Here is a 12,926-nt window from a genome sequence, read left to right as displayed (position 1 = left end):
CCCCACTTCTACTCGCGGGTAGTAAAATATTAAATCCTAACCCGCCCCTGCGGGTACCCGCCCCGCCCCTACCCGCCCCCTATAATGATTAAACCCAACAAATAAAATTAAATTTTAAAAATTATATAACCATCATTTACATACATAACATAAATAAAAGTAAAAATTAAAATATGATACAATATTATTAATCATTTTATTAATTATTTTATATATATTATATATACCGGCGCGGGTAGGGGCGGGTTTAGCCTAAACCCGACCCCACCCCGCCCCGCCTAAGAACCCGCCCCGTTAAAACCCGCCATGAACGGGTAGGGGCGGGGTGGGTACCCGCGGATTTGGGTAGTGTTGCCACCCCTAGTAAGCTTGGCCAGTCAGAGGCGTGGCATCCGACAGTTGACCAAGCCTTATGAACCACCAGATTCTACCAGTTCTCGAGAGTTAGAGTGATCAGAGGGCGTTCTGCGATGCTATCTACTCTTGTGGAAAGGTAGCGGCCAGAGACACATATGCTTGTAATGCCAGTGAGTGAGGTTATAGTGACACTGGAGGACGTGCTATACATATTTGGCCTACCGATCGACGGAGAGGTTGTGACTGGTTGGACTGATAGCAGTCACGACTTCTTGGTCACCCAGAATCTCGCGATATTCGGCAGCGAACCTGAAGTGAGCAGTTCCTCTAAGAGCTACATAAAGCTTTCATGAGTTCGCCATATTAGAGACACACAACCTTTAGACACATGGAAGTCTATTATGCGCTTAGGCGTCATATCTTCTGTCTGTTGGGTACCACCCTCTTCGCGGAGAAGTCAACGACATATGTCCACGCAAAGTATCTACCACTGCTCCAGAAGTTTGATCAGATCGACAATTACAGTTGGGGTCAGCTTGTCTCGTGCACCTTTACAGATTACTGTGTTGCGAATCACAATATGATTTGTAAGAAACTGTGAGTTCTAATATTTGCTTTAAACTGTAAAAAGACAGTACATACTTGAGATTTGATTTATAACAAGAAAACACAAGTATAACGAGTAAATATATCAATAAAGGATATATAGTAATTGAAACCATTCAAGGAAGTAACAGGAGCAGGTCCCCCAAATATTTTGAGTATATCATATCAAGTGGTGCATGAAAGTTAAAAGAAATAAGTGAAAATGGTAATAAATGCATTTTGGCCATACAACAATAATCACACAATTTAGATGAATTCATAGGTATATTGATGTTACATGATTTCAATACATTATTTACATTTTGAATAGCACAGTGTCTAAGTCTACAGTGCCATATATCGTAAGATGTAATTTTTGTGTTAAAGACTCTAGGAACATAAGCATAACTAGAATGGACATTATTATTGAAAGTAGAAGAAACAATATTAATACTTAATAGAAGGAGAGGAACTATTAATAGCAACAACTCCTCAATCAAAGACATAAATCTCATTTTTAGGTGTGCCTTGGAGAAGAATTTTGTTGATTGGCCTAAGATTTAACATAGCAAACATGAACGTGGAATTTAAAGTAGCAATCATTGTCCATATATAGAATTTAGTGGTGGTAGAGGTTGATCAACAAAACCTTGAGACTGAGATTGCAAAGAATTAAAATTTGATAGATTGAAATTGTGATCAAATATATAGAAATAAGGGAATACTTGATGTACCGTACATTGGGATCTTGAATCATTGAAAAATAATTTGCCCCCTTTAAAGAAATTTTCAGCACGACCTCTCCTTCTATCGAAGTTTCTTCTTTCGGGTGGTCTTTGAAATTGAGAGTTGAAATGAGGAGCAGATTGCCTAAGATTTGCTTGAATTGAACCAAGGTTAACTTTTCTAAATCAATCATACATTGCTTCATGAGCAAGAATAAGAACTTCAGCGTTTAGATTATCAGAATTGTAACCGAATATATATCACCCCAAATATAAGAAAAGAAAATCGTTTAGATATATTGTAATTTGCAAAGTTTATTATTTCCTTATTAATTTGAGCGTCGGAATACCTTTCACAGGTGTCCACCCCCCTATTCTCTCATTGTTGAAGTATAACTCATCCCAACGAAAAAGTTTGCAGTCACTCATCGGCGGACGAGCTATACAGCGGTCAACCTTCATAAGAACAATTAGCACCCACCGTGGGACCCAGAAACAAAAATCCTTTTTTCTTTAGGTCCCAAAATTTTCAGATCTTTCTATGGCTGACCAACCTCCTCTCACACCATCCAAACTTTTTCAGATGGTAACGGAGTAACAATAAGCTAATCAGCGCATGGTAGAAAAAAAAATCAAAGAATGACAAATCAGATAGCCGAGCTAACCAATGCTTGGATTGAAAATAATAATGATCACAATGAGCAACTAGAAGACGATAAGAAAAATTCTAATCTAACATACGTCTCTGAAACTCAACAACCAGAGAGATCAACAAAACAATGAAAACGACGAATCAGACAACAAAGTTGGACCATTCACAGAAAAGGTCGTGAATTTTAAATTACCCAGAAACTTTGCATTACCAATGACACTAACTCCCTACGATGCCATGGGAGATCCTAAAAAGCCCGTCAAAAAGTTCCGTTCTATGATGATAGTGAACGGTGCCTCTGATCTCATCTTATGTCATTGTTTTCCTACTTTATTAGACCGTCGTACACTTGATTGATTTTCTTCTTTGCCTGCAGATTTTATCTCACGCTTTTAGGAGCTCGCCAAATCATTTGAAGATCAGTTTGCTGCATCTTCTATATATTTACACGACTCTGATTATCTAAACACGATCAAGCAAGGATAGCATGAAATTTTACGAGAGTATGTCACTCGCTTTACCAAAGTAGCGATGAGTATCCCAAACCTTCATCCAGAGGTGCACCTACATGCTATTAAGAGTGGTCTTTGTCCAGAAAAATTCTAAGAAGCCGTCACAGTGGCTTAACCGAGAACCTTGGCCGAGTTCCGCGAGAAGGCCAAGGGTCAAATGGAGATTGAGGAGCTACGCCAAGCTCAGAGGTCAGAAAAAACCAAACCAGCAAGGATGATGATAAAAATCGAGATAACAAAAAACCTTTTCGATTAACGCCACAATATGATTCTTACACCCAGGTCAACACCAAAAGGGAGGAGTTCATTAAAGAAATACTAAATTCAAAGCTAATCAAATCTTCTCGAAAGGCTGGAACCTACTAGGATCTAAAGAATATAGACAAGACAAAATATTGTGCCTTTCATCAAAAGCACAGACACACTACGGATGAGTGTGTCATAGCCAAAGATCTACTAGAGCGATTAGCTCGGCAATGACATTTGGACAAATATATCGATGGCCACATTCAAAAGCGTGTTGACTATCCTCTGTCGGACAATCTTCTCGTGACAAGGACAAAGCAACCAATGCTCAACCCAATCAACCCCGAGGTGTGATCAATTGTATTTCTTGGGGCTTTGTTGGTGGCGGAACTTCAAGCTCGACTCCTAAATGCACCTACCGAGCTATGCTCGCTGTTGTAAGAATCCTTAACAGTCCTTAACCTTTGCCCAAATTTCTTGAAATGATGTTCCAACCGTCCGATTTCCTTTTCAAACGAGCTCAACTTAGACAACCCCGTCGTTATCTCTATTCAACTGGGAGATCTAACAGTACGCAAAGTACTATTGGATCCTGGGAGCATTGCCGATGTCCTATTTTATTCCATATTCCAGAAAATGAAGCTGAGTGATAATATACCACAACTGTCCACTAGAGACTTGGTTGAATTTTAGGGTAACGCGTGCCTGTGTTGGGACTTGTGTGGTTATAGACCAAACTTGGTGAGAATCCTTTAACCAAAACTCTAGATGTTCAATATCTTGAGGTTGATTGTTTCAGTCCTTATAACATAATTCTTGGCCGACCTTTTTTGAATAAGTTTGGCACTATAGTTTCCACAATTCATCTGTGTGTTAAGTTTCATGTGCAGGACAACCTTATTGGCACAATTCACAGTGATCACCGTGAAGCTCGGCATTGCTATAATGTCAGTCTCAAATTGCCTATGGCCAACCGAGCTATAGGTGCACACATAAATGCAGTCCATAACTCACTCCATCTTCCATCATTAGCCGAGTTAGATCCACGATCCAAATTTCAAGATCGCCACATCCCTATGGAGGAGTTACAAAAAAGTTTCTTAACTAACGATCCAAACAAGTTCACTTTTGTAGGTTCATCTTTACAAGAGGACGAGAAACAGAAGCTCACCCAATTTCTTCAACAAAATGCCGACCTATTCGCTTGGACTCCCACTGACATGCCTAAAATTGACTTTTTTATAATATCTCATAAGTTGGCAATAAACTTAGCAATCCGACCTATAGCACAGAAAAAACGCAACATCAGCATGGAAAAAAGAAAAGCGTCCTTGGAGGAAACTCAAAAGCTCATTGATGCCAACTTCATTCGAGAAATAAGGTTCACAACATGGTTAGCCAATGTTGTCATGGTAAAGAAACATAATGGTAAATGGCGCATGTGTGCCAACTTCACTGATCTAAACAAAGCATGTCCTAAAGATGCATATCCCTTACCATCTATTGATGCTTTAGTTGAAAATTTGTCTGGATTTGGCACTTTAAGTTTTATGAATGCATATTCTGGTTATAACCAGATCTTGATGCATCTACCAGACTAATATAAAACTGTCTTTATAACTAAATATGATAATTTTTGCTATAAAGTTATGCCTTTTAGCCTTAAGAATGCAGGAGCTACTTACTAGCGACTTATGGATAAGATATTCGCCAAGCAAATTGGTCAGAACATGGAGGTCTATGTTGATAACATGGTAGCCAAAACCAAGATCGGCAAGTCTCACATAGATGACGTTGTGGAGATTTTCGCACAAGTTAGACAATATAACAAGCGACTAAACCCTGAAAATGTGCCTTTGGGGTCCAAGGAGGAAAATTCCTCGGGTTTTTGCTTACAAGCTGAGGTATAGAGGCCAATCTTGACAAATGTTAAGTTGTTCTAGAAATGAAAAGTCCTCAAATAATCAAGAAGGTCCAACAATTGAGAGGGAAACTTGCTATCTTGTCAAGATTTTTACCTTGTCTCGCTTCTAAGTCATTTTGCTTCTTTCAATCACTCAAAAAGAAAAATGACTTTAAGTGGAATGATGATTGTGAAATTGCTTTTTCAAATCTAAAAACTATCCTTTCCAAACCGCCAATTTTGAAAAAACCTAAAATCAGAGAGGAATTTTATCTTTATTTATCTATTACTGAATGGGCTGTTAGTTCCGTTCTTATTACAAAAAGGAACAAGGTGCAAAATCCTATTTACTTTGTCAGCAAATCTCTACAAAATGTCAAACTTCGTTATCCCAAGATAGAAAAGCTCGCCTTGGCATTAGTATTATCCACTAGGCGTCTCCGAACTTATTTCCAGAGTCATATCATCAATGTTCGAACCGAGCAACCGCTACGACTAGTGCTCACAAACTAGAATTAACTGGATGACTAATAAAATGGTCTATCGAGCTGTCTGAGGTTGATATCAGATATCAAGCTAGAGGATCTATCAAATTGCAATACTTTGTAGATTGTTTTGCCGAGTTTACTACTCCCAACTTCGATGATATGCCAACAGAATGGACGCTTTACGTAGACGGCACCTCTAGCTCCCAAGGGTCAGAAGCTGGCATTCTTCTCAAAGATGGTAATGGAATTGTTTTAGAACACTCTTTATGCTTTTCCTTCAAGGCCAACAAGCAGACCGAATATGAAGCACTTATTGCTGGTTTGAGGCTAGCAATCGAATTAAACATTTCTGAAATAAAGGTCCATTGTGACTCTTAATTAGTAGTGCAACAGGTAAATCAATCTTTTCAAGTCAAACATCATCTTCTAACAAAATATTTAGATACTGTAACATCACTCATATCTTCCTTTTCAAAATTTGAAATTCACCATATTCCAAGAGAACAAAATCACCGAGTTGATATTCTGTCCAAGCTCGCCAGTACACAGTCACACACTTCATCTCTTCTACAATCCACTCTGGTTACAGCACGCATCAATTTTATTAATATTTGTAACATCAACCAGAGTGATGACTGGCGATGGCCTTATATTCATTATTTGAAACTAGAAACATTTCATCTGAAATAAGAATTTGAAATAATTCCAACCACAAGCCTCATTATTTACATTATTAAATGATAACTTGTATAGACGAGGATATACTCACCCACTCTAAAAATGTTTAGACAGGTCAGAGGTAGACCTCACCCTAGCCGAGGCCCATGAAGGAATCTATGGAACACACGTGGGAGCACGGAGTCTATCTTCTAAAATTTTCCGTGCCAACTTTTTTCAGTCGAACTTACAGAGAGATTGTCATTAAAAGGTAAAAAATTGCACCAATTGCCAAAAAATATGCTCCCATAATACATGATCCAGCAGAGCAATTGCATAACTCTAAAGTAAGTTGGCCGTTTTATCAATGGAGAATCGATATTCTGGGCCCATTTCCCCCGTTGCACCAGGTCAGGTTAATTTTTTAGTTGTAGCCATCGACTATTTCTCTAAATGGATTGAGGCAAAATCATTGGCCAAAATCACATCTGAACAAATGATTTCTTTTGTTTGGAAACATATTATATGCAGATTTGGTGTCCCACAACATGTTATGTTATCATTGACAGTGGTCGCCAGTTTGTCGATCATAACTTTACATCTTTTTTTTATAGAATTTACAGATCTACCAATATTTCTCTTCAATTGAACATCCATAGACTAATGGGTTAGCTAAAGCAGCAAACAAAGTCGTCCTACATGCCATAAGAAAGAAACTGGATGACACAAAGGGTCTTTGGGCCGAGCTTATCACAGAAATTCTTTGGGATTACAACACCACTACACATTCTACAACTAAAGAAACATCATTCCGCTTATTCTATAGGTCGGATGCTATGATTCCTTTGGAGATTTCTCAGTCTTCGTTGAGAACACAAGCAACCAACCAAAATGAAGCTCGGTGACTAGACCTCGATTCCATAGAAGAAATCCGAGATATAGCAACTTTTCGTCACCGAGCAATGCAACACAACATAGCTCAGTGATACAATCAGAAGGTCCATTCTCACTCATTTCAAGTCGACGACCTCGTACTCAGAAAAACTGAGCAAGCCAGACGACCTCAATCTCATGAAAAACTTACAACCAAATGGGAAGGCCCACTCTGAATTATTGAAGTCCTAGGAAATGGAGCATATAAACTCCAATATTTAGATAGTACAAATTTGCCTAACACTTGGAATATTTCCTCTTTAAAGCAATATTACAGTTAAAGACAGAGACAGACTTGCACTCTTTTTCCTACTCCTAAGATTTTTTCAAAAATAAGAATTTTGCTTGGAGAGGTTTTAATGAGGCAAGCCTACCTGCACCTTTGTCAATAAAGGTCAAATGACAATCTATTATGGCTCAAGAAAGGCCGATTTATATATCAATTATCTTATTCCATCTGATCTCTGTCAAAACAGACCTATGATTATCACACAAAATTATGACTAATATGTCATCTACAATCAACTATTCGTTTATTCAGATACTGCAAAACTTTCAAAAAAATAGGAGAAAATTTTTCTTTTGTTTGAATGGAAGAAAAAGTAAAAAGAGAAAAAATCATAACTAAGTGAAATTACATTAATATCCTTTCTTATATTATATATAAATTATAATATACTAATGTATTTAAATTATTTTTCTAATAAAAAAATGTGATCCCAATTGTATTTCAGAATTTTAACGTATTATAACAATAATATTTTTTTGAATTTATCCTTTTCTATTGTCTTTTAAATATCATAAATAAAAATATATATCATTCTTTTTAAATATATTCAAATGAATAATTTTCTAAAAGAATAATAAAAACTACTCATACTTTACATCATTAATCTCCTTAATCATATTTAAGAAAAAGTTTCACTAAATCGTATTTACAAAATAAAATATTATCAAAAGTGGCTAGCATTTCTTTCTTATTACGTGCGACAAAAAATCATATACAATTTTTATAAACATATAACAAAACGCCAAAAGAGTAACAACGACTAGGACTCCAGGAGAGTACTATTTTATCACCACACAACACTTTCAAAAAGGATAATTCTTCATGGTTAGAGTCATCAGCATACGCCTACTTTTAAAAAATTAATTCTACATAGCTTGAGCCATCTGTACCCATCTATTTCAAAAAAAGAAAGTTTTCCCTAATTAAAGATATTAACACATGATCAATTTCTACTTGTACTAAGTAGTGTCCTCGTTGTTCCCAAATATTTTCAAGTATTATGATTCCTGCACAAATATATACAACAAAGATAAATTAACACAAAGATCAGAGTTGATCATGATAATATATTTTATCAATATCTTTCTATTCAAACAACCAATCAATCTCAAAGTATATATATATAAAGTGATTTTCAACCATGTGTTAACATAAATAAAACAGAAAATGATATCTTCTTCAAATGCATGAAGATATACTGATACTTTATGACAATAAGAAACACATAATCAATTATTAAAAACAATATGATAGATGGCGACAAAAGAGTACATGTTAGAGAGTGAGTCCTTGGATTTGGATCTTAGTGATCAAGCTCCATTCAGTCCTAAACCAAACATCGAGGTTACTCTTGAAGAATATGATGACTGGTGCAGGTCATGGAAACAGGCCCTAATTGTCAAACCATTAGGGAAAAATATTAATCCACATGCCATGGTAAGATGGATAAATAAGCGGTGGGCTATAAAAGAAACTACGAGAGTGATGGATTTGCAAAGGGGATTCTTTCTGGTTAGGTTTTCTAATCAACACGATTATGCACATGCCTTATTTGAGGGTCCTTGGATGATAGCTGACCATTATTTGTTAATTCAAAGATGGAGACATTTGTTCATGCCTCAAGAGACGAAAGTCCAGAAAGTGACAGTTTAGATTCGTATTCCTAACCTTTCGGCAGAACTCTATAACAGATATTTCCTATGGAAGGTGGTAAAAACCTTGGGGACCATGCTTCGGGTTGATGAGCTCACATCCATTCACTTGAGAGGAAAATTTGTGTGAATATATGTAGAAATTGATTTGAGGAAGCAATTGATTTCATCTTTTACAGCTTTAGAAAAAGAGTTTTATTTTAGTGTATGAAGGTGTGCATCAAATCTACTTTAATTGTGGAAGATACGGGTATAAGATGATGACTGTCTAGAATTGAAAAAGCAAGGCACAAGAGAAAAATCAGTTCAGAATGGTGATGATAGTCGGAACCACCACAAGGAGGATAGCAATACCGGTGGCAACCAGAAGCAAGAACAAAATCTTCAGAATACGCAAAAAGGGAAAGAGAAAATTCGGGTATCATTAATGAAAATTCCAAGGATACCGCTATTGACCCACACCAAAACCAACCCCTCCAGCTGTCTATTCCAACGGTGGATCATGCTCAAATAAGTGAAGAAAGCCCCTTTGGCCCATGGATGGTAGTCAGAAAAGCTCAAAGAAAAAAGAATAAAAAAATTAATAAGACAATTAATGCCAAGGATAAGAAAGGATATGGATCCAGATTTGAAATCCTGAATCAGGAAAGAGCAAGTGACGAGGTTGAGAAATCTAAGGAAGAAAGCCTAGCCAAAGAAAAAATCAACCTAGCCAAAGCAATGTCAAAGCAGCAACCTAAAAGAAAATGCAGCCACACACTAGGGAGGAATTCAGTCAAAGGAATGCCAAATTTGGACCTAAACAGAGCACAAAAAATATTCCTACCAAACTCAAGAATAATGATCAAAGCAAAACAAACCAGACAAGTCACGTCTCAAACAAAAGTAACAAAGAAAAACAGCAAACTCAGCCTTCATTCCAGGGGATATATCAACAAAACCAAATCTATATGGTAAAAAAGATGACAATCATCAAGATTGCTTACAACAGTCCAGCAGGCTTGATAAAGACACTTACAGCAAACAAATAGAAGGACAGGTCATCTCCACTAATGAAAACTTGGACCCTAACTCAGCTTTCCTCATATCTAAACTTATGGGAGAGGCAACGAAAGGGGAACAAGTTAGCACTTACAAAGATAAACAACCTGAACAAACCGACGCCATAATTATGTCTACTGATATGATTACAGAGATGTAGATGCAGAATGTTGTTCCTCCCAATGGAGCCGAATCAGAGGTTAACTATGTCCAAGATATGGAAGCTTGATAGCCTCCTGTTAGTCTTGGAATAGGGAATTTCATTTCCCTTGTTTTATTTGGGTTTCGGGTTTTACTTTAATTTTTAGATTGTTGTGATGAACATAATTATTTGGAATTGTAGAGGAGCCTTGACAAAAGAGTTTCATACTATCTTCTCAGATTTAAATTCTAGATACAAATCTAGTTTTTACATCCTTTTGGAGACTCACATATCTGGCAGGAAGGTTGAGAATGTCATCAAAAGGTTTGGCTTTGATGCTTGGTGTGTAAGTGAGGCTGAAGGCTTCTCAGGAGGAATATGGTGTTCATGGAAATCGGCTCTTTGGAAGGCTAAACCAATTCTGGTTCATAAACAACTGGTCCACCTAGAACTCCAATGGGGTGATGAGGCCCCTTGGTTTTTCACTGCCATATACGGAAGCCGCCAAGTAGCGAATAGGAGAGCACTTTGGGAGATTATTGAAGACATTGCAGAAAATTTAACTGGATCTTGGTGTTTAGGGGAAGACTTCAACTCAACTCTTACTCTTGACGACTCAGGGAGTTCGTCCAACTTATCTGTAGATACTAGTAGTTTTTAAACTGTATTAATAAGTGTGAACTAAATGATTTAGGTTTTTCAGGGTCCCCTTTTACTCGGCAAAGGAATAATATTAAGAAAAGACTCAATCGTTTTCTTAGCAACCTTGATTTTACTAACTGTTTCAAAGATGTTGGGGTTAAACATTTGCCTAAACTTAAATCTGACCACTCCCTATTTTGCTTGATTTTCAGATGGCCACTTTAGATGAGGGCTACAAACCGTTTCGGTTCCTGCTCCATGGGTCCTTCATGAGGACTACAATAACCTTGTTAAAAGAAGTTGGAACAACATAAATAGCTTCACTGTGAATATTGCCAATTTCATGTAGGAAGCTAAAACTTGGAATAAAGAAGTCTTTGGCTATATTTCAGGAAAAAACAAAGAATCCTATCAAGATTGGAGGGAATCATCAACAGTCTTTCCTTCAATCCGAATCCTTTTCTTGATAAGCTCCAAAAGGAGCTTTGGCAGGAATACGAGGGCATTACAGTGCAAGAGAAAGTCTATTGACAACAGCTATCAAGGAGTAACAACATCAAGTTTAGTGATAAAAATACTAGATACTTTCATCACGGAGCAAATGGTAGAAGGAAAAGAAATAGGATAACAACCCTTAAGAATGATTCAAGAGAATAGATTGATGATGTTGAGCAGTTAAAGAGATGGGGGTTGATTTTTTCAAGACCTTATACTCTATGGATTCAAACTACAATCCTTTTCCCCTGTCTGGCTATTTTCCGAAGCTTGTTAGCAGGAATTATGCTGATATTTCAAAAGAGGTCTCCCAAGAGAAAGTTAAAGCTGCCAGTTTTTATATAAAAAGCTGGAAGGCTCTGGGGAGCAATGGTATTCCTGCAAAATTTTTTCAGCAGTCCTGGAATAAAACACATGATATGTCCATTAAATATATCTATAAAAATTTATCAATTTGATTCCAATTGGAAAAAGCAACCAAATTGATAAATTTTTATAAATATATTTGTCAATGTTTAATTGAATATGCGAAGTGTTTATATCCTAAAAAAAATATATTTATTGCAAACAAATATGTGGGGTGAGAGAGGCTCGAACTCTCGACCTCAGGATAACTCTAATGCTATGAGACCTACGCGCTAGCCAACTGCGCCACCACCCCTTTGTGGGTAATTTTCAAAGTTTTATTTTCTAACTTGTTGCATTTTTCTTTTATCCGTATAAGTTGCATGCATGTGTTAAAAACAAAGAAGTATTTGGCTATATTTCAGGAAAAAACAAAGAATCCTATCAAGATTGGAGGGAATCACCAACAGTCTTTCCTTCAATCCGAATCCTTTTCTTGATAAGCTCCAAAAGGAGCTTTGGCAGGAATACGAGGGCATTACAGTGCAAGAGAAAGTCTATTGGCAACAGCTATCAAGGAGTAACAACATCAAGTTTAGTGATAAAAATACTAGATACTTTTATCACAGAGCAAATGGTAGAAGGAAAAGAAATAGGATAACAACCCTTAAGAATGATTCAAGAGAATAGATTAATGATGTTGAGCAGTTAAAGAGATGAGGGGTTGATTTTTTCAAGATCTTATACTCTATGGATTCAAACTACAATCCTTTTCCCCTGTCTGGCTATTTTCCGAAGCTTGTTAGCAGGAATTATGCTGATATTTCAAAAGAGGTCTCCCAAGAGAAAGTTAAAGCTGCCAGTTTTTATATAAAAAGCTGGAAGGCTCTGGGGAGCGATGGTATTCCTGCAAAATTTTTCCAGCAGCCCTGGAATAAAACACATGATATGTGCATTAAATATATCTATAAAAATTTATCAATTTGATTCTAATTGGAAAAAGCAACCAAATTGATAAATTTTTATAGATATATTTGTCAATGTTTAATTGAATATGCGAAGTGTTTATATCCTAAAAAATATATATTTATTGCAAACAAATATGTGGGGTGAGAGAGGCTCGAACTCTCGACCTCAGGATAACTCTAATGCTATGAGACCTACGCGCTAGCCAACTGCGCCACCACTCCTTTGTGGGTAATTTTCAAAGTTTTATTTTTTAACTTGTTGCATTTTTCTTTTATCCATATAAGTTGTATGCA

At 36.7% G+C, this 12,926-nt stretch overlaps 1 non-coding gene across 1 annotated transcript; it reads right to left on the bottom strand.

Annotated features, from left to right (window-relative positions):
* Nucleotides 1-11,895: 11,895 nt before the first annotated feature.
* Nucleotides 11,896-11,980, bottom strand: TRNAM-CAU (transfer RNA methionine (anticodon CAU)). Its single transcript is given in 2 exon segments — nucleotides 11,896-11,931; nucleotides 11,943-11,980. It is a non-coding gene; the product is annotated as a tRNA-Met (tRNA).
* Nucleotides 11,981-12,926: the final 946 nt, after the last annotated feature.

This window comes from Arachis ipaensis, chromosome B2 (assembly GCF_059453495.1).
Source record: "Arachis ipaensis isolate K30076 ecotype BB chromosome B2, ASM5945349v1, whole genome shotgun sequence".
Taxonomy (NCBI): Eukaryota; Viridiplantae; Streptophyta; class Magnoliopsida; order Fabales; family Fabaceae; genus Arachis; species Arachis ipaensis.
The sequence above is the reverse complement of the archived record's forward strand: the minus strand, read 5'-3'. Positions and strand labels throughout refer to the sequence as shown.